We start from the raw sequence: 20,087 nt of genomic DNA, 5'->3' as shown, positions 1-20,087 counted from the left end.
ACAGCAGAGACATTATTGTTATTAATTTCATTTACCAGACCCTCAGCTGCTATAAATCAACATAAGTCTTGTGGATCTGGCTCATAAAGTGCAATTGAATTTTTATTTAGGTATTTAGTTTGACAATTAGTGGACTTACAGCTAATTTAGGTCAGAAGGTAATAAATACTGTCTCAAGAAAAAACATAGCTTCCTCATCAGAAGGGTTTACTAGTTGAGGAAAACCTAACTCTCAAAGCTAAAACTTTGTAACATGTAAGAAAAGGAAGAAAACTTGCCTGGGTCACTAAACTTAACAACAGGTTAAATATTTTGAGTGTAGTTTTCATAAAGTATCGCCCTAGTCCTGCATTCACTTGTTCTGTTCTTTTTGCACTAAAAATTATTGAAACTGTAATGGGCATTTGCACAAACAATAGGGGTATTGGACATTAGCACAAACAAATGGATCTAAATGGCCATTTTATGCACAAAGGCTCCCTTTGCATGTACCTTTATTGGATGTGTTGGTGCAAATGTAGACATGGAAAGGTAATTTTGACCCTTCTTTATGAAATTCTGAACTTTTATGCCTATTCTGTTAGTTCACATGCATGACTTCCATTAATATTAATAGGTGTTACATAGGATAGTGTTATAATTTACAAAAAAATCAACCTAAGTACAAGAGTATATAAAAACGATCGTCTTATGTACTCATACCACTAGAGACTGATGCACAGAAACATGCACACCATGGGTAACTGGGTGCAGGGCCACTACATAGTCCTCATTAAAGCAAAGGTTAGATAAATTTAGGTGATCTTCCCTCACCTTTTACACACCTACTTGGGAGGGGACATGCCTGTGGAATGGCAGGACTCTACACCCAAGGACATAGGACTGAGTTCAACCTCAGTCAGACAGGTATTTTGTTACTTGTTTTTGTTTGAGTCACAGCTATATGTGTCCTCTGAAGTAAACCCTTACTTGACTATCTTTCTGATTTGTTTCTGCTAAGTAAGTCCATCAGCTTACAAAGAAACAACAGGGCATGCACTGATGAGCTATTAATGCACACTTGCAGTGCTTTGTGAAGCACAACGTGCACAGACAATGTCAGTCTTGCTCAAAATGCTAGGAATGCACATCTGTTCAAATCAATGGCATTCAGCTATTACGTTACTGTAAAAAAGTAACCCCCCCCTTCAGTTTTCTTCAAGGAGTGGTTCACTAGATTTTTAGGGTTAATCTATGCTGTACATTTCTCTCTCTCCAAGGTACTTATATGGCACCCATCACCAGAGTATTTTAATATATTGATCACATTATGCCTGTCTGGTAGTCAATTATTCTTATCTCCATTTTACAGATAGGAAACTGAGGCACAGAGAAGCTGTAATCTGCTTCTGATCACACACAAAGGCCATGGACAAGGGGGGGACTTGAACCCAAGTCTTTTTAAATATGATGCCAGTGTCCTAACCACTGGATCATCCTTCCTCAATAAGCAATAAGAGAGACTTTATGGGTGAACCCATATCTGCTTTGGAAAATGCTGAAGGCAACATATCCCCTACACACCACAATCATTAAACAGCAGGGGCCACATCTTACAGCTTTTCCTCAAACAAAACTTCCATTGATGTCAATAAGAGTTTGCCGGAGTAAGAACGTCAGGTTATGGCCCTTGATAAACTTATACTATGTTTGCATACAAAGCAGGAATGATATGACAAAGAATGACAGACTTTGCATATCTCATGACAAAGATGTGGATGATCCTTGTGAAGTACTTTTACCATAAGACAACAACAAAAAAATAACAAAATCCTATCTCCCTGAACCATCGCTTGCCTCAGCCCAATAAATAAATAATGTTATGAGCATCATGTAGTTGAAATGGAATATTTTTATGGTGTTTTGATCCTAATCTCTACAGTAATATGTTTACTTGAAGTTAGCTGAAAGCTAGGCTTTGTGTTTTGGGAGGTCAGATCAGAATTCTCTGGAGAACTGATGTTATGCACTCTCATGGAAGGAAACGCTGACTCCAGCATTCCATCCTCTGGTTACTTGTTTCCTTGACACAGTAAAATGTTGAGTTTTATGTATTTCTTGGGAAAAAGTATTTCGTTTTCTAGCTATTAGGGGGACAAAGGTAAAATGCAGTTGATTTTAATCTATACAATAGGCACATATAATGTAAGTGACAGTAATAAGAACAGTAGCTCTAGTATATGCTAAATGAGGACACACAGGCGTTACCATGGTAACTCGCAAGGATGCAGCATTGGTGTCTTTGGGGTTAGAGTTGAGAATGTAGTCTGAGTACAAATTATAAAGCAGATGAAAGCAGGACACAAGGGGGGCAGGCTGTTCTGCCAACAGTTTCACTAGAAGGTAGAACACGACTCATGCAAATGTGCCTGGGAATTTCTGCATAGTTGAAATGTTCTATGTAAAGGGTGCAGACTTAAAAGTCCAAAAAATTTGTAAAGTTACAGAGAAGTGACATTCACTAACAGGAAGGTTTTTGAGGCCCACATAAATCTGGTCAGTATAGAATCAACTATAAAGGGATCTTCTTCTCTTCTGTCATCGTGTAAGTAGTGCAGGGACAAGTAACCGTTTTAATGTCTAATAGTACTTTGATGTTTCCTGTAAATATATAGTTCCTGTTTAGAGTACTTGATGTTTTCGGGGTTTTCACATTATTCCTAATTATATAGAAATGAATGTATATACATGACAATATTTTAATTTGTTTTATGCTCCCCTAGTAGAATATTTCCTAATCTGCCTTCATCAGGTTGTCCTTGAATTGCATCTTAAAAAAAAAACCATATACGATACACGAAGCAGGGTTCTCTACTCGGCTCTGAACCCGTACAAACCAAAAAGAGCAATGATGGCATTAATCATCATAACAACACTCTTGAGAGGGGAAAAAAACTTGTTATGAGGGCCAAGTCTGCACGAGTGTGAGACAACCCAGACAACATAGTTTATCTACATTATTTCCAGTGGATTGTGTGTTTTACTGCATACCTACTTGAAACATAGTTTTGCTCTTTTGCGTATTCATTCTGAGTTTATTTTCCTTATTCTCCAGATGAAGGTCTCTGAGCATTTCACCAGCTCAAAGAATTGTTGCAAAAGTCATCAGCAAATTTGGGGTGTTGAGGGCTAATCCACCTTGACGCAATCATCATCCTATTGAAGTTAAGGTTTCTAAAAACCTACTGCAAGAAGCAGGCAAAGGACTTTGTTTGTCCTTTCCTAATTTCAGAGGCTAACTTGAACATCTCACTTTCTTTGTAGACTTATTGTCCATCTAGAGGAATTATTTCCTCTTCAGCAGAGCCGCTCAAAAAAAAGAGAGTCAAAAGAAATGGAAGGGAATTTTGAAAATTTGTATTGGTTTTTCAAATTGTAGAAAAATATCAATATATTGACAAACCCTCCACCAATTCAATTAATTTTGTAAAATTGAAAACCAAGTGTTTGAAAATTTCAATCAGCTGCACTCCCAAGTTATGCTTTGTGCATGGATTCTAGGTCCATGCTTTTCCAAATGTAGCATGAGAAGAAATGGGAACTAGAAGCAGCACATATTTCAGGCTGAGTGGAAGAGCATGAGTGGAAAAGGAAAGAACTCTTGGTCTAAAAGGAGAATTTAACATATCATTAGCTCCATTACTTTCTTCTTAATTTGTATTGCTTTAGGCCTTATCTGTACACATGATCTCAGCCCTTGGTGTGGCTGAACCAGACACAATCTCTAGTGTAGAAACTGTTTACACCAATTTAGTGACATTTGCACAGATATTGTTTATCCCAGTTTCCAGCTAGAACAAGCGGAACTAGTGTAAACATGTCTATGTTAAAAGTTTTCACTAATGCAGCTACACTGAAACCACAGCAAAGACAAGGCATAGGTGGCCAATGTACCTGCAACCCTTCTCCCTATGAGTGAGAGAGAAGGCAGGATGGAGTAGCCTGCCTCCCATTGCCTGTGCAGCAAGCTATCGTTCCCTTAATACTTCCTTTAGATATTTCACCAGGCTATCCAATATGAATTTTACCTGCTGTGCAACAGGGCTGTGTGTGTGTGGGGGGCAAGTGGGGCAATTTGCCCCAGGCCTGGGCCCCGCAGGGGCCCCCATGAGAGTTTTTCAGGGCCCCTGGAGCGGGGTCCTTCACTCACTCCAGGGGCCGCAGAAAATTCTCATGGGGTCTGAGCCCCTGGAGCTGCTTCCGCTCCAGGTCTTCGGAGCAATTCGGTGGCGGGGCATCCTTCCGCTGCGGGACCCGCCGCCGAAGTGCCGGGTCTTCGGCAGCGATTCAGTGGTGGTGGAAGACCCCAGGGCCCCTGAATCCTCTGGCCAGCCCTGCTGTGCACATAATATTGAGAATTTCAACTTATGATATTAAATAATTGATCTCTATTTTTAGGAGCGGGAATACAGTTTTTGGTGAATTGAAGTCCATTTCAGGTTGAACAAAACATTTAGTTCCTGGGCATTTTTAAAGGGCTAGATTCACAAAACTGGGGATGGGAAAGGAGGAACAATGAAGAAGCCTCCTTAATAGCCTTTATCTCAGTGGTTAGGGCAGTCACTTGGGATGTGGGAGACCCCCATTTAATCCCTGGTCTCCTCCCTCACAGGTGAGTGCCTCAACTATCAGCCTATTCTGGGCTGGGGGTGTCTCAATCTCTCCTGCTCAAACTGTTCCACCTGGGTTCAAACCTGAGTCTCTTGCATCCCAGGTGAGTGCACTAACCACTGGGCCAAAGATTATAAGGGGACTAGCGGTGGTGGCACATCCCTTCCGCCACAATTTCTGAATAGCGCTTAAGTTGCTTTGTGAAACAAGCTTACATTTGTTGTTGTTGTTGACATCGTCATCATCAAAACTATTTTGGTGAATTTGTTTCAAATTCGCAAATAGTTTCAGGATAATAAAAGCTGCATTTTTCAACCAATAAACTGTTCATCTAAAAATTTTCACTCAGCTGTACTCCCAATATCTTAAACAACAGCAATAAAACGAGGAAAGACTTGCATAATTTAATGTTCAATCTTATTTGATTGCTTTCACTTATCTATAACTTGTCTTGCCTACTTTATGTATAGGTCACATTTTCTGGCATGGGCATTCGTTACATAGCACATTTATGATTTATGACCATCGACAGGTTAATGAAATAATAAAAGTGCTTCACCCAGTGCATTATTGTACCTCTGTAGATAAGGGTCCATATTGTTTTGAAAATCATAAAAAATTGTTCCAGGATAAAATCTGACATGAAGCTGGTAAGTGAAATATTAAAAAACCACTAGTACAAAACTCAACTATTTCTTTCTTTGGAGGAGGCAGAGGTGTGAGTGTGTGTGTGTGAGAGAGAGAGAGCGAGCTATTCCTATAACAAAAACGGACTTGTGCAACCTACTTTTGCCCTGATGCAGCAAAGTGCTTAAGTATATACTCAACTTTATTGATGTAAGTAGTCCTATTGATTTCAATAGAACAGCTCAGGATTTAAAGTTAAGCACATGCTTAAGTGCTCTACAGGACCAGGGCCTTAAGGCCACATTTTCAGCAGGCACCTAACTTGCTTAGGCTCTTCTGAAAATCCCAATGGGAACCTATCTGGCTCTTTAGGCACCTAAATACCTTTGAAAATCTGACCTTTACTCTATAGTGTGGACTAGATTATTTTATGAGGAAAGGCAAACCCATTAGTATACTGTTGTTAAAGAAGCAGGTTCTGTGGTAGTTTACTGAAACGTGGAAGGTTAGGGCACTCATCATTCACAAAGAAAATCTGTTTTTTAAAAACTCAGTTGCATTCCATTTGAATGTCAATACCTAATTTATTATATAACCCAGAGGCATTCAGATTACTTTTTCATTCTCAATTTTTAACTAGAATGGATGTTTCAAGAATCTAAAGGTCTGAAAATCTCTTTTATTTCAAATGAATAAGGAGGTATAAGTAGGGTGAGGTGAAAATGTCCCTCAAAACTTTTTCCTTCAATGGAGAATTGGGGTTTTGACTCAGTGAAAATTCACTTGCTTTCCTTGAAAATGTGCAATTTTTCATCAAAAAACTCCAAATCCCCCAAACTGAAATTTTTTTGGTTTTGGCTAGTTTCAGCCAAAATTTTTGAGGTTTTTGACAAAGTCAAAATTTTTTATGCAGAACTCTCCCCTTTTTCCAACTAGCTGTAGTCCTATCTGAGAAATTGAGAGAATTCCAGTTTCACTACATTCTGCATTGTTACATCAGGTGGAATATCATCCACAGATATGTCTTTAGCCAGTTATACACTAAATGTGGCCTTAGACTAAGGGTTTAGGCCTCATTGCTGGAAGAAGAATTTCTGGCTGGCTGGCTGGCTGATTTTATCAGGACAAAGAATTTTTTTTTTTAATCGATACAGTTTGAAAAAGTTTTGAAGCCCTCCCCCTATTTACTACTCTCAAATTCTAAACAAATTCAGTTCAGCCAAGCATTATTTCAGTGACTTTGCTCCAGCAAGAGGCAATCTATTCAGAGCTCTGCTTCAGCTCTCAACTTTTCCACAGACGGAAGGAACACTGAGCAATAAAGATGTTTTCATGAGCAATGATGGAAAAATGTCAGTCTGCACTAAATTTGCTCATGTTAGATACCAAAGTATCCAGTAGGGCAACAGATCTAACACTTAGGCAACACCAGCCCAAAATCTGCAAGAAAGTAGGAATTGCCATAACATCCATCAGGTCCAGTATTTGGTCTTCAACTGTTCCAAGAAAAATGCAAGAAACCATCTGGCAGTACCTTCTATGCAATAACCTGCTCACGGGGGAAATTTCTCCAGAATTCTTCTTCTGAAATTTAAATACGTTTAGATTTTAAAACATCATGCCTTTTTGTAGTAGAGTGGTTGAAATTTTTCTGTCACTTTTTTCCTTTGGAAATTTGGATTTTTGACTAATCAAAAATCTTAATGGAAATTGTCTTCTTTCCTCTGTTCATTGGAAAATGAAAAATTCAATAATGAAAAATTTTTGGCCAAAATGATCTTTTATCATTCGGCTGAAATTTATTTTTCGTTGCCAAAACCAGAACATTTTTGGTTTTCAGTTTTTTTTTTAAACGAAAAGTGAAAAATTCGTGTGTTAAAAAATATTTTCTGGCAAGCTTTACTTTGCAGTCTATGGGTATGTCTACACAGCAAAGAAAAACTGTGGCTGACATAGGCCAGCTTCAGGTTTTTCTTTGCTGTGTAGACATACCTTCAGATATCAGATAAGGCAGCTTATATTTTGAGATGAATACCCAGTAGCAAGTGGATATTTATTTGAATCACAGATAGCTAAAAAGAATTTTAAAAAATTGATACATCATATTGATTTGGAGAAAACAATGCAACTTTTATATCTATCAAATTGAACTCCAGGATATAAAGAAGAGGGAATGGGAAAAGTTAATTTGGGGCCCAATCCTGAAAGTTTTATATGAGTAATCCTTTATCAATAGTCCATTGGTATCATCAGACCAAGCATTTTGAGACGAATCAAAGAAAAGCTCCCACAAAATTTAGGAATTACTAAAGCAAAAGCATTCAACCAGAGATCAGTCAGAGGCAAAAGTTGCACATGAAGACTTATCAGGTGAAATCCTCACCTGGGAGTTTTGCCACTGATTTCAGTGGGGCTAGAATTTCACCCGTAGTACATAAACCAGAGAAATATCCAGAAGTCTTTGTAAGAATAACCCAGGAGTCGGCAAACTTTCAGAAGTGGTGCTCTGAGTCTTCATTTATTCACTCTAATTTAAGGTTTTGCGTGCCAGTAATACATTTTAACGTTTTTAGAAGGTCTCTTCCTATACGTCTATAATATATAACTAAACTATTAGTGTATGTAAAGTAAATAAGGTTTTTAAAATGTTTAAGAAGCTTCATTTAAAATTAAATTTAAAATGCAGAGCCCCCCGGACTTGTGGCCAGGACCTGGGCAGTGTGAGTGCCACTGAAAATCAGCTCGCGTGCCGCCTTCGTCACACGTGCCATAGGTTGCCTACCTCTGGAGTAACCCCTTCACCCAAAGACGTCCCACTTCTAAAAAAGTATAAATAATATCAGTGACCTGACTGTCCATTGTACAATCCATTGTGAGAATGATATAAAGAAAGGTAAAAATGCCTGCACAAACCAGGGAAATCCCTAATGATACTTGGCAGGAACACATCTGCCAAATAAGAATCAGCCTTGCCTTCAGGATTGGAAGCCTTCTTGTGGAGAAAATAGAAAACAATGCCTCAGATACAGTGAGGAGCAACAAGTTTACAGGCAATAAAGTGAAACAGCCTTTGCCACTGATGAGAAGCAACAAAACCTCAGTGGATGGCACTGAAGCAGAATGCAACCTTTAAAACCTTACCCCAAAATCAGCCATGTCTTTCATTGTGCAGCTACGTCAGCTACAGAGACAAAAATCTTCATTTTAATTCAGGGATTAAAAGGAAGATGAAAAGTATTCTATCTCCTGAGAATAGAGAGTGCAAGCTAGTTAAATCCCTTTTTAAAAAGTAAATAAGTAAGTATAAGATTCACTTTTTTCCTAGCTTGGTTCTCTAAAAACCAATGCCACACTGCAAAGCAGCTTTGAAAACAGCAATAAGGATAAAAACATTAGAAACATCATGCATGTCTTAAAGCAAGTCATAACTGAAAGTCACTTTGGTTACTCCATATTAAAAAACAATTACCACGAAGCAAAAAAAATCATAGAATCATAGAATATCAGGGTTGGAAGGGACCTCAGGAGGTCATCTAGTCCAACCCCCTTCTCAAAGCCGGACCAGTCCCCAACTAAATCATCCCAGCCAGGGATCTGTCAAGCCTGACCTTAAAAACCTCTAAGGAAGGAGATTCCACCACCTCTCTAGAACATAACCAAAGCAAAAGAACAAAACCAAAAACACCTAGTGTACTAGAGTGATCTGGTCTTTTTACTCATTTTTCCCCTCCCCGCCGCACTATCATGGCTTAACCTAGTTTTATCAGGAAAAAAGAAATGGTTAGCTTGAAAAAAAAATTTCACAAATAAAAGTGAACCAGATACAAAGCTTTCTGATTTCAGCCCCAGTTAGAGGGTTGCAGCCAGTGAGGTGACATCTCAGGAAATAAAAAATGACAAAGACTGGCTTATATAGGCTAATATAAGAATAGTGGGTCATAGGATCCTGTACTGTATGTGGTGGAGAGGGGAGCTAAATGGGCCGAAAAAGCTGTGTGTGGGACACATGAACAATTAGGGCTGTCAAGTGATTAAAAGAAGTAATCACGATTAATCGCACTGTTAAGCAATAATAAAATATCAAAAATATTTAAATTGTGTGTTCTACATTTTAAAATATATTGCAGGGGTCGGCAACCTTTCAGAAGCAGTGTGCTGAGTCTTCATTTATTCACTCTAATTTAAGGTTTCGCGTTCCAGAAATACATTTTAACATTTTTATGAGCTCTCTAAGTCTATATTATATAACTAAACTATTGTATGTAAAGTAAACAAGGTTTTCAAAATGTTTAAGAAGCGTCATTTAAAATTAAATTAAAATGCTGATCTCACGCCGCCAGCCTGCTCAGCTTGCTGCCAGCCTGGGGTTTTGTTCACCTAGGCCAGCAGCGATCTGAGCAGGGCCTGCGGCCAGGACCCCAGACCTGGATGGAAAGGTTTCAGGGGTAAGGGCAGAATGCTGGGGTGGGGTGGGGTTCAGGGATGAGGGCTGGGGTGTGTGGGGGGTGTAGGGCAGAAGGCTGGGTGTGTGGGGGTCAAGGGTCAGGGCAGAGGGCTGAGGGCGGGGGTTGCATGGCAGAAGGCTGAGTGTGTGTAGGGAGGTCAGGGCAGAGGGATAGGGCTGTGGGGGTGCAGGGCAGAAGGCTGGGTATGTGGGGGGGGGGTTCAGGGCAGAGGGATGGGGCTGTGGCGATGCAGAGCAGAAGGCTGGGTATGTGTTGGGGTTGGGGGGTTCAGGGCAGAAGGCTGGGGGGGTTGGGGAGTGCAGGGCAAAAGGCTGTGTGTGAGGGGAGGTTCAAGGTCAGAACAGAGGGCTGAGGGATATGGGGGCTGTGGGCAGAAAGCTGAGTGTGTGGGGGGGTCTGGGCAGAAGGCTGGGAGTGTGTGGGGGGGTTCAAGGGTCAGGGCAGAGGCCTGGGGGGTATGGGGCTGCAGGGAAGAAAGATGAGTGTGGGGGGGTCAGGGCAGAAGACCAGGGGTGTGGGGGGTGCAGGGCAGAAGGCTGGGTGTGGGGGGGTTCAAGGGTCAGGGCAGAGGGCTGGGGGGTATGGGGGCTGCAGGGAAGAATGCTGAGTGTGGGGGGGGGTCAGGGCAGAGGGTTGGGGGCGTGGGAGGTGTAGGACAGAAGACAGTGTGTGGGGGATCAGGACAGAAGGCTGGAGTGCTCGGCTCATAGGGGTGCTCCCAGCCCCTTGCCCTGAGTGGCTCAGGGCAGGGGGCTGGAAGGGATGTGCCCTGTTCCACCCGCTTCCCCAAGGCTCCATCCCTACCTCTCTCTGTCCCTTCTAGGGAACTGCCTGCACACTGTTGCTCTTCCCCCCCACCCTCGCTAGGGCCATCAGCTGATTGGCGCAGGGAAGGAGAGGGGGCGGGGCAGGAAAGCACCACGCTGGAGGAAGAAGCTGGGGGGGGGGAAGCTTGGTTGCTGCAGAACCAAGCTTTTGCCTCCTGCCCCCACAGGGGAGAGCGCTGGGCGGAGTGGCTGGGTGGGGCTTCCGCCAGGACTGCGGCAAGTGGCTGTGTGCCGCTCAAAATCGGCTTGCATGCCATGTTTGGCACGTGTGCTGCAGGTTGCCGACCCCTGATATATTGATTTCAATTACTGCACAGAATACAAAGTGTACAGAGCTCACTTTATATTTATTTTTGATTACAAGTATTTGCACTGTAAAAAAACCAAAAGAAATAATATTTTTCAATTCACCTAATACAGGTACTGTAGTGCAGTTTCTTTATCATGAAAGCTGAACTTTCAAATGTAGAATTATGTACAAAAAAACCTGCATTCAAAAATAAAACAATGTAAAATTTTAGAGCCTACAAGTCCACTCAGTCCTATTTCTTGTTCAGCCAATCACTCAGACAAATAAGTTTGTTTACATTTGCAGGAGATAATGCTGCCTGTTTCTTGTTCACAGTGTCACCTGAAAGTGAGGTGTTGTCATGGCACTGTTGTAGCCGGCATTGCAAGGTTTGTCTTAGTGATTGGCTGAACAAGAAGGACTGAGTGGACCTGTAGTCTCTGAAGTGTAACAGTTTTGTTTTTGACTGCAGTTATGTAACCAAAAAAATGCTACATGTGTAAGTTGCACTTTCTCAAAGAGATTGTACTACAGTACTTGTAGGAGATGAATTGAAAAATACTTTTGTTTATAAATATTTGCACTTTCAAAATGATAATCAAAAATAATATACACTTTGATTTCAATTACAACACGGAATACAATATATATGAAAACGTAGAAAAATATCCGAAATATTTAATAAATTTCAATTGGTAGTCTATTGTTTAACAGTGCGATTAAAACTGTGATTCATCTCAATTAACTTTTTTAAAATTGTGATTAATTTTTTTGAGTTAATCACATGAGTTAACTGCGATTAATTGACGGTCCTTACATATATTTCACATATATTTTCACACAGTTTATAAACAGATTGTTAGGACATGGGCCATGGCAGGTTTGTTCTGCATAGGGAGTGCTTTGGAAAGACCACAGTCTCTGTGGCCTGATCCTGGAAACGGTTATGCACATGTAACTTTACTGATGTGAGTAATCCCATTGACTTTATATGAGTCAAATTATGTATGCGAGCATTTGCTGAATTAGGCCTTACTTTGGAAACTCTTCTTATTCAGGACCATGTTTTCAGTGTAGCACCAAGCATAGGAGAGTCCTTTTTTATTTATTTATAGAAATAGAAGGTTCACCCAGAGCTAGAGCATTGAGGGGAGTTTTAAAAACACCACCAGTGTAGGAAGGGCCCTAATACACTATTTTTCTGCTTCTTAATGAGGCACCCATTCCCAGAGTCTTTCTGAAATGTAGATCAAAAGAAATATTTTTCCCCAAAAAGGAATATGATACTCTGCACTCCGCTCTGGCACATTGAACAAACTGCCTTGAAAGGACTTACCTTTGAGAACCCAAGTTCAAAATATGTTTCCTTCCTGTACTACATGAGCTAACCTCATTATCACTGAAAATAGCGTCAGGAACTCAGACAACTGAGCTTCCTGTCCTGGGGAGGTGCTGGAAATCCTACTTATCATGTTGGCTCTTAATATTAACCCAAGAGGACATGGGAATAGAGTTGTGCCCATCAGCATTTGCTGCTTTAAGAGCATGTGTATCATATGCAAAACACTGATATTCCTGATTTTATTCAATGGTGAAACATCATTTCCAGCAGCTTTTCACAAAGCAAATGGTGAAGTTTGTCCCTTGGATAAATATAACTAAATATGTGGTCTCACAGCAGGGTGCAATTTTGCTCTTGCTCTTCACCCCGTATTTATTTTAAGAATATTGCCACACTGGAGCAGCATAACAGGATATATGTCATTTCTCATCTCTGTACCTGTTTCCCCTCCTTCCCTTTGTCTGCCTTGTCTGTTTAGGTTGTAACTCTTTGAGATAGTTATGTGACTGGGAATCCTAACATCTCCACACCAGATTTAAACAAACTTCTACCTTCTTGAGACACAGGAATGCATTCACTTATGAGCTAAAATCTGAAGATTTTACAAATCTGGCTTTGTGTTTAATCTCCATTTAATGTGACATGAGTTAGTGACCCTTTAATTACTGCTCTGCTGGTTTTGCTTTTTACGCCCCGATAGCTGCAAAGATACGCACGTTAAACAAGATCTTTCTTTGCCATACTATTATTTTCAAGGTGGATTTCTTACTGTTTGCAGTAAGCATGTCTTTTATAAAATCCAAGTTAAATGTGGGATTGTTCTATTATCTTATTTTGATTTGTAGAAAATGAGGGAGAACTTGCCAAGCTCTAGAAAAGTGGACATTTGGTTCGACAAAATAGAAGGGTTAGAAATCATAAGTCTTCATACTATCAATGCAAAACAGGACTCAAGACACTAATCTCTAATATTTTACAGATGGGGAACTGAGGCCCAGAAAAGCTAACCTGCCCAAAGTCACACAGGAAGTCTGTGGTCGCATATGGCATTGAACCTGTGTCTCCAAAGTCTGAAGGCAGGGCCAAACCACTGGCCTGTTCTTTGTCTTAATTCCATTCTCTGTCAGAAAAAAAGTCATAGGTATGGGCGGGGGAGGGAGGAAGGGACATTGTGCTAGTACAGAAGTAGTCAGGGAATAGGGAACAAGATTGAAGGCTAGCACTGAACCAAGGGAGCCTCCTCAGAACCAGGGACCCATACCTGATGGAACCAGGAGAACTTATCAATACTTCAGATGGACCTAGAACAAATTAAAAGAACAAAAGTAAAAATGCACTCCACAGGTGGTGGAGAGAGAAGTACCCTTGCACTGCGAGAGTAAACGGAGAGTTACAAGCACCATTTTGGTTGTAACTATTAAGTAGCTTAAAGAGTTATAAGACATTGGACAACACTGCTGTATTTCAGGAGACCTGAACTGTGCAAAAATGAGGAGGTTAGTTAAACAGAAATTAAAAGGTACAGTGACTAGAGTGAAATCCCTGCAAGCTGCATGAGCACTTTTCAAAGACACCATAATAGAGGCCCAACTTCAATGTATACCCCAAATTTAAAAACACAGTAAAAGAACTAAAAAAGAGCCACTGTGGCTTAACAACCTTGTAAAAGAAGCAGTGAGAGATAAAAAGGCATCTTTTAAAAAGTGAGGGTCAAATACTAGTGAGGTAAACAGAAAGGAGCATAAACATTGCCAAATTAAGTGTAAAAATGTAATAAGAAATGTCAAAAAGGAGTTCGAAGAACAGCTAGCCAAAAACTCAAAAGATAATAACAAAATGTTCTTTTAAGTAATCAGAAGCAGGAGGCCTGTTAAACAACCAGTGGGGTCCCTGGATGATCAAGATACAAAAGGAGCGCTTAAAGACGATAAAGTCATTGCAGAGAAACTAAATTAATTCTTTGCTTCAGTCTTCACAGCTGAGGACATTAGGGAGATTCCCAAACCTGAGCCATCCTTTGTAGGTGACAAATCTGATGAATTGTCACAGACTGAAGTGTTACTGGAGGAGGTTTTGGAATTAATTGATAAATTTAACACTAACAAGTTACCAATACCAGATGGCATTCACCCAAGATTTCTGAAAGAACTCAAACTTGAAATTGCAGAACTATTAACTATGGTTTGTAACCTGTCCTTTAAATCAGCTTCTGTACCCAATGACTGGAACATAGCTAATGTAACACCAATATTTAAAAAGGGCTCTAGAGGTGATCCTGGCAATTACAGACAGGTAAGTCTAACGTCGGTACCGGGCAAATTAATTGAAACAATAATAAAGAATAAAATTGTCAGACACGTAGAAGAACATAACTTGTCAGGCAAAAGTCAACATGGTTTCTGTAAAGGGAAATCATGTCTTACTAATCTATTAGAGTTCTTTGAAGGGGTCAAAAAAACATGTGGATAAGGGGAATCCAGTGGACATAGTTTACTTAGATTTCCAGAAAGCCTTTGACAAGGTCCCTTACCAAAGGCTCTTACATAAATTAAATTGTCATGGGATAAGAGGGAAGATCCTTTCATGGATTGAGAACTGGTTAAAAGACAGGGAACAAAGGGTAGGAATAAATAGTAAATTCTCAGAATGGAGAGGGGGTAACTAATGGTGTTCCCCAAAGGTCAGTCCTAGGACCAAGCCTATTCAACTTATTCATAAATGATCTGGAGAAAGGGGTAAACAGCGAGGTGGCAAAGTTTGCAGATGATACTAAACTGCTCAAGATAGTTAAGACCAAAGCAGACTGTGAAGAACTTCAGAAAGATCTCACAAAACTAAGTGACTGGGCAACAAAATGGCAAATGAAATTTAATGTGGATAAATGTAAAGTAATGCACATTGGAAAAAATAACCCCAACTATATATACACAATATGATGGGGGCTAATTTAGCTACAACTAATCAGGAAAGAGATCTTGGAGTCATCATGGATAGTTCTCTGAAGACATCCACGCAGTATGCAGCAGCAGTCAAAGCAAACAGGATGTCAGGAATCATTCAAAAAGGGATAGAGAATAAGATGGAGAATATCTTATTGCCCTTATATAAATCCATGGTATGCCCACATCTTAAATACTGCGTACAGATGTGGTCTGCTCATCTCAAAAAAGATATACTGGCATTAGAAAAGGTTTGGAGAAGGGCAACTAAAATGATTAGGGGTTTGGAATGGGTTCCATATGAGGAGGGGTTAAAGAGGCTAGGACTTTTCAGCTTGGAAAAGAGGAGACTAAGGGGAGATATGATAGAGGTCTATAAAATCATGAGTGGTGTGGAGAAAGTAAATAAGGAAAAGTTATTTACTTGTTCCCATAATATAAGAACTAGGGGCCATCAAATGAAATTAATGGGCAGCAGGTTTAAAACAAATAAAAGGAAGTTCCTTTTCACACAGTGCACAGTCAACTTGTGGAACTCTTTGCCTGAGGAGGTTGTGAAGGCTAGGACTATAACAGGATTTAAAAGAGAAAACTGGATAAATTCATGGAGGTTAAGTCCATTAATGGCTATTAGCCAGAATGGGTAAGGAATGGTGTCCCTAGCCTCTGTTTGTCAGAGGGTGGAGATGGATGGCAGAGAAGAGATCACTTGATCATTATGTGTTAGGTTCACTCGCTCTGGAGCACCTGGCATTGGTCACTGTCGGTAGACAAGATACTGGGCTGGATGGACCTTTTGTCTGACCCAGTATGGTCATTCTTATGTTCTTACCAGATCTAGAATTTTAGCTGGGGTGGGGAGTAGGAAGGAACACTGAAATGATGAAGAACCTGACAGGGGAAAATTAAAAATCAATACAACAAAGGCAGAGCAAGATGCAAATGGAAGGAAAGTTTTGAAGAAGTCATTAACTAGAGTCAAATAAAAGCTTTTGCTCTAAGAATACAAAACTGGAAACAATGAGGAGGATTGAGCCACTACTTTTTTGGACCACACTGTACTATTTCATAGAAGACTATATTCCTGCTATAGAATTATATGGGATAGTTTATATGATTCACCATTAAATTCCCTATATTTGTGGAGTAACTTCTATGCTGCCCTATTAAATTTCTGTGAAATCTTATTAATTTTACCTCTCTTCAATTCTATAGGATTTTTCCAGAAGGTAAAGTTTAAATATGTGGGCTGAGATTTTCAAAAGCCACCTAAATATTTTGGAATGCCCAGTTCCCCGACAAAATTAAATCTACCAGAGAGAGACAAGTAGAACATAAGTTGCAATGCATCATTCCACTCTCTGCAAACTCAGGATAGCTAGACTGGAAGGGAGTTAATTCAGTGGGAGCTCTACACAACCTCATCTCCCAGTCAACCAGGAGGGAAATGTCTACAAGAATTAAGGATGATCCTATTCCTAAGGCGCTTGGCCCCAAGCCTCAGATGAAATCTTGGCGCTATTGAAATCAATGGGAGTTTTGCATTGATTTGAATGGAGCTAGGATTTCAACCCTTGGACTTAAGACTTTACATTATTGCAAGAACTTTTCTTGAGAGTTTGCACTTTTCCCCTCTTTATATCCACAGTTAGCCAATGCTGTTAAACTTCAACTTTCAGGAGAAGTAAAATTCAATCATAAAAGTAAAAGACAAGGAATTGAAAAGAAAACTGGCTTCATTAGCAAAAGGAAAACTGTGCCCAAAAGGACAACTGATTCTGAACTTTACAATATCCACCAATCAAATCAATCAATCAAATCCTTAAACTTGTCCGCCTGCAAATAACCTTGAGACAAAGGTTGGTTCAAAACTGATCAGAGTTTCTTTCAAACAGCATATTATTTCATTTCTCTTTACTCTTGCAAGAAGGTTCACATGCCATCTTAAATTTCTACATATTATGCAATCTTAAATCAAAGTGACTTTTGTGACAGTGCAATAAAATTATATGGCAAGACTGTCAGCAATGTGATAACATTAATATATGTCTGTTCCAGATTGTTCAGTTAAAATACTTCAAGAAATGTCAAGTAATCATACATACTGAAGATAAATGTGGGAATAAATATTAGATGTGAACAAAACCGACAGCACAAAGTTGTTTTCTTAATATCAGAGGTTCTGTGTCAAGCTTTAAGGATGTAACAAAGCGGCTGAAAATAAGGAAAGCTACAAAAATAGTGTATTTTAGAAAAGTCATTTGATTACAATCTAAATTGTGTTTGATCGTTTGGGGCTCATTAGTAAAAGAAAAATTGACTGAATGTACTACATACATAAAATCAGATAGTACAGCAATTAATATATGTTGTTGACCTTCAATTATGGAAAATTTCAATCTCATTATCCATAAAGCTTTTTAATGTGACAGTGTGAATAGACATTTACAGAATACTTTTTACTAAGCACTGGCACATCCTTTCAATATAGTTCTTAACACTCCCAAATCTGTGGCAGAGATGTTTAAAAAGCTGAGACTCAGACAAACATAATAGTGGAGGAAAAAGGATGAAATAATGTTTGATATAGATTTGTATCATGTCTAAACTCTGTATCACCTCTAAATTGTCAAGTTAATTTTACATTAAACATGCAACAAGAACAATCCACTGTATATTATGAAAGTAACTTTGGGTCTAAAAGTGACCTACCTCATCATAAAGGTACGGTTGGGATCTTGCTCTCAGTGGCAGGTAACTATGAAAGTTGGTGAGTAGAAGAAAACAGCATCTACAGTTTATTGGTCGGTTTCTTGGAGTTAGCACAATAAATCTTAGTTATCTAATTTTTAAAAATTAATAAATTGAGAACAGTTAAACCAGAAACAATCTTGGGAGTGCTTCATGGCACATACAATCAAGATTGTTTGAATAGGTTCACGGAATTCTGTAGGCAATCCTAGGAAGATGCATTAAAAGTATATGGCCTCAGCCACTCTAAAGGAAAATGTAGTACTATTCTTAAGGAAAAAAGCAAGAAAGTACGTCTCAAATTCCATCAGTTATATAAAGTAATTAAAACAAAACACTACTAGAAACTGAAAAAGTCAGAATTAATCTATGACCGAATAGAAAGGGTTCTTGCTTAGCTGTTCATAAACTTTCCAGACTTACCTGGTCTATTGACCTAAATATTTAAAAACTGTCAAATAAAACAATGGAAAGGTAAATAATAAGGGAAAGGAGTTACAACAATACTCACATTTGGTTTCAAGCTGCTGCTTCTTATGACTTGTGTAGCAAAATAAAAGGAGAAAATAATTAGATTAGCTTTCACAGAAATAAGCATTCATTAAATCCAAAATAAACAGAATAGTGTGCCAGAGCTATTTGAGGGTCCTATCAGATTTTGGTTCTGCAGAAGGCTGAGGGTCAGTTTGTTTCCCTTAGACCTCATGACATGCAAATAGCTGGTTCCCTTGTCACTGAACCAAAATCATTCTTTGTCACACTGTGTTTACAAATGATAGACAAAAACATATCACATAGGAGGTCCTTAAAGGAGCGTTTCAGAGACAGTTTCAAAGATCCTAGCCAGAAAGAAAGAGGAGCTTTAGTAAAAATCAGTATATAGAAGGGCGGAGGGGAAAGAGACTGAACATGTTCATCCTCAGTTTTTTTGTGCCTATATTCTTTGGAAAGTGCATCCAAGACATTTGATAAAACTCAGAACTAACATTAAAAACCCTGATTACACATTCTTTGCGGTGTTCTGCATGGTGTCCGTGGGCAGGGGTAGAAGGGAGAGGTTAAAATTCTACCCTCTTCCAATTTAGGGAAAGACTTTGGGACTCCATGTACCCCCATTGCTTGCCCCAGTCGAGTTTCTAGACTGGAATGGTTGCTGCTGTCCCTCTAGGCAGGGGTTCCTGGCGACTAGATCCACATCAGTGGAAAGTGAATGGTTTCTCTCTGGACCTCTCTCAAAAGCTCATCTCAGTGCTGGCCTCATTAGAATTGGAGCAGAGGTAACCTCTCCAGTTTGGGCTATGGTCACTCTATCCAACGCACGGGACTACAGAACAACTTACTCATTGCACAGGGCCTTGTGCAGGCCTTCGGTGAATTATTACATCAGTGAAACCACAGGCTGAAATTAAGCATCTTAAAACAAGAATGGCTGGTTGTGGCTTGAGCCACTGCAGACCCAACACAATGCTGACTTTCCACCATTATATTCCCTGGATTACACCACCAGGAACCAACATGTCAGGGCTGAATCAAGCCTTGCATGTCAAGCAGACGGAAGCCCTACTTATGTCATTGCCAAAAGAAAGAATTCTGTTACTGTTTAGATAAATATTACATTGGCTATTTGTACTAGGCAGTTGGAAGACTTTGGTAAAATTTTCCAATTCCAGGCAATAAATTATCTCTCTTATCTATGCCTAATTAATTTCAATCAGTTAAACTCTAATCATTCTCTTGATCACTACTGCCAGGATTTTTATCAGGTCCGTTTGCTCTGTGACTGACTGCTTTATTAAATCTGTGAAAACACTTAGTGTCTCATCACTCTGGTGAAATTAAGTTCTCTCCTATTAGTTATCTGAGTCATTAGCTTTACTTAGCTTGTCCTCTTGTGCTGATGCAGACCATTTTAGGTCAGCTTGGAGTACTGTAAAACAATGGTCAGGCACTACAGGGTGAAGTCATGAAGTTGGGGTCCACTGGGAGAACTCCAGTGTTCTAACCCCCTCTGCCTGTGTTTGGGGTTCAGCAGACTCCCCCTAGTCTGGCCACATGATCTCAGGTGGACAGTTCTGATGCAAGCAATGGTAGGGGCTCCAGGGTCAGGCCTGAGGAGAAGCACAATGGGGACATGAATGTGAGATCAAATGCTGGGTGTCTGCAGGTATGGGATGGAAAGACACCCAATGCCCTGGC

The 20,087-nt window shown here is 39.8% G+C and overlaps 1 protein-coding gene across 2 annotated transcripts in view; it reads right to left on the bottom strand.

The window, feature by feature from the left end:
- FHL5 (four and a half LIM domains 5) overlaps positions 1 to 19,306 on the bottom strand; it is a 37,220-nt gene extending 17,914 nt beyond the window's left edge. The window contains exons 1-2 of one of the 2 annotated variants that reach the window (XM_030555972.1): positions 18,878 to 19,306; positions 18,403 to 18,431 (exon numbers count right to left, since the gene is read on the bottom strand). The gene's annotated coding sequence lies outside the window, so the exon portion shown is untranslated. Of the gene's footprint in view, positions 1 to 18,402; positions 18,578 to 18,877 lie in introns of those variants that run through there. The other variant, XM_030555971.1, reaches the window with a different exon arrangement.
- Positions 19,307 to 20,087: the final 781 nt, after the last annotated feature.

This window comes from Gopherus evgoodei, chromosome 3 (assembly GCF_007399415.2).
Source record: "Gopherus evgoodei ecotype Sinaloan lineage chromosome 3, rGopEvg1_v1.p, whole genome shotgun sequence".
NCBI lineage: Eukaryota > Metazoa > Chordata > Testudines > Testudinidae > Gopherus > Gopherus evgoodei.
The sequence above is the reverse complement of the archived record's forward strand: the minus strand, read 5'-3'. Positions and strand labels throughout refer to the sequence as shown.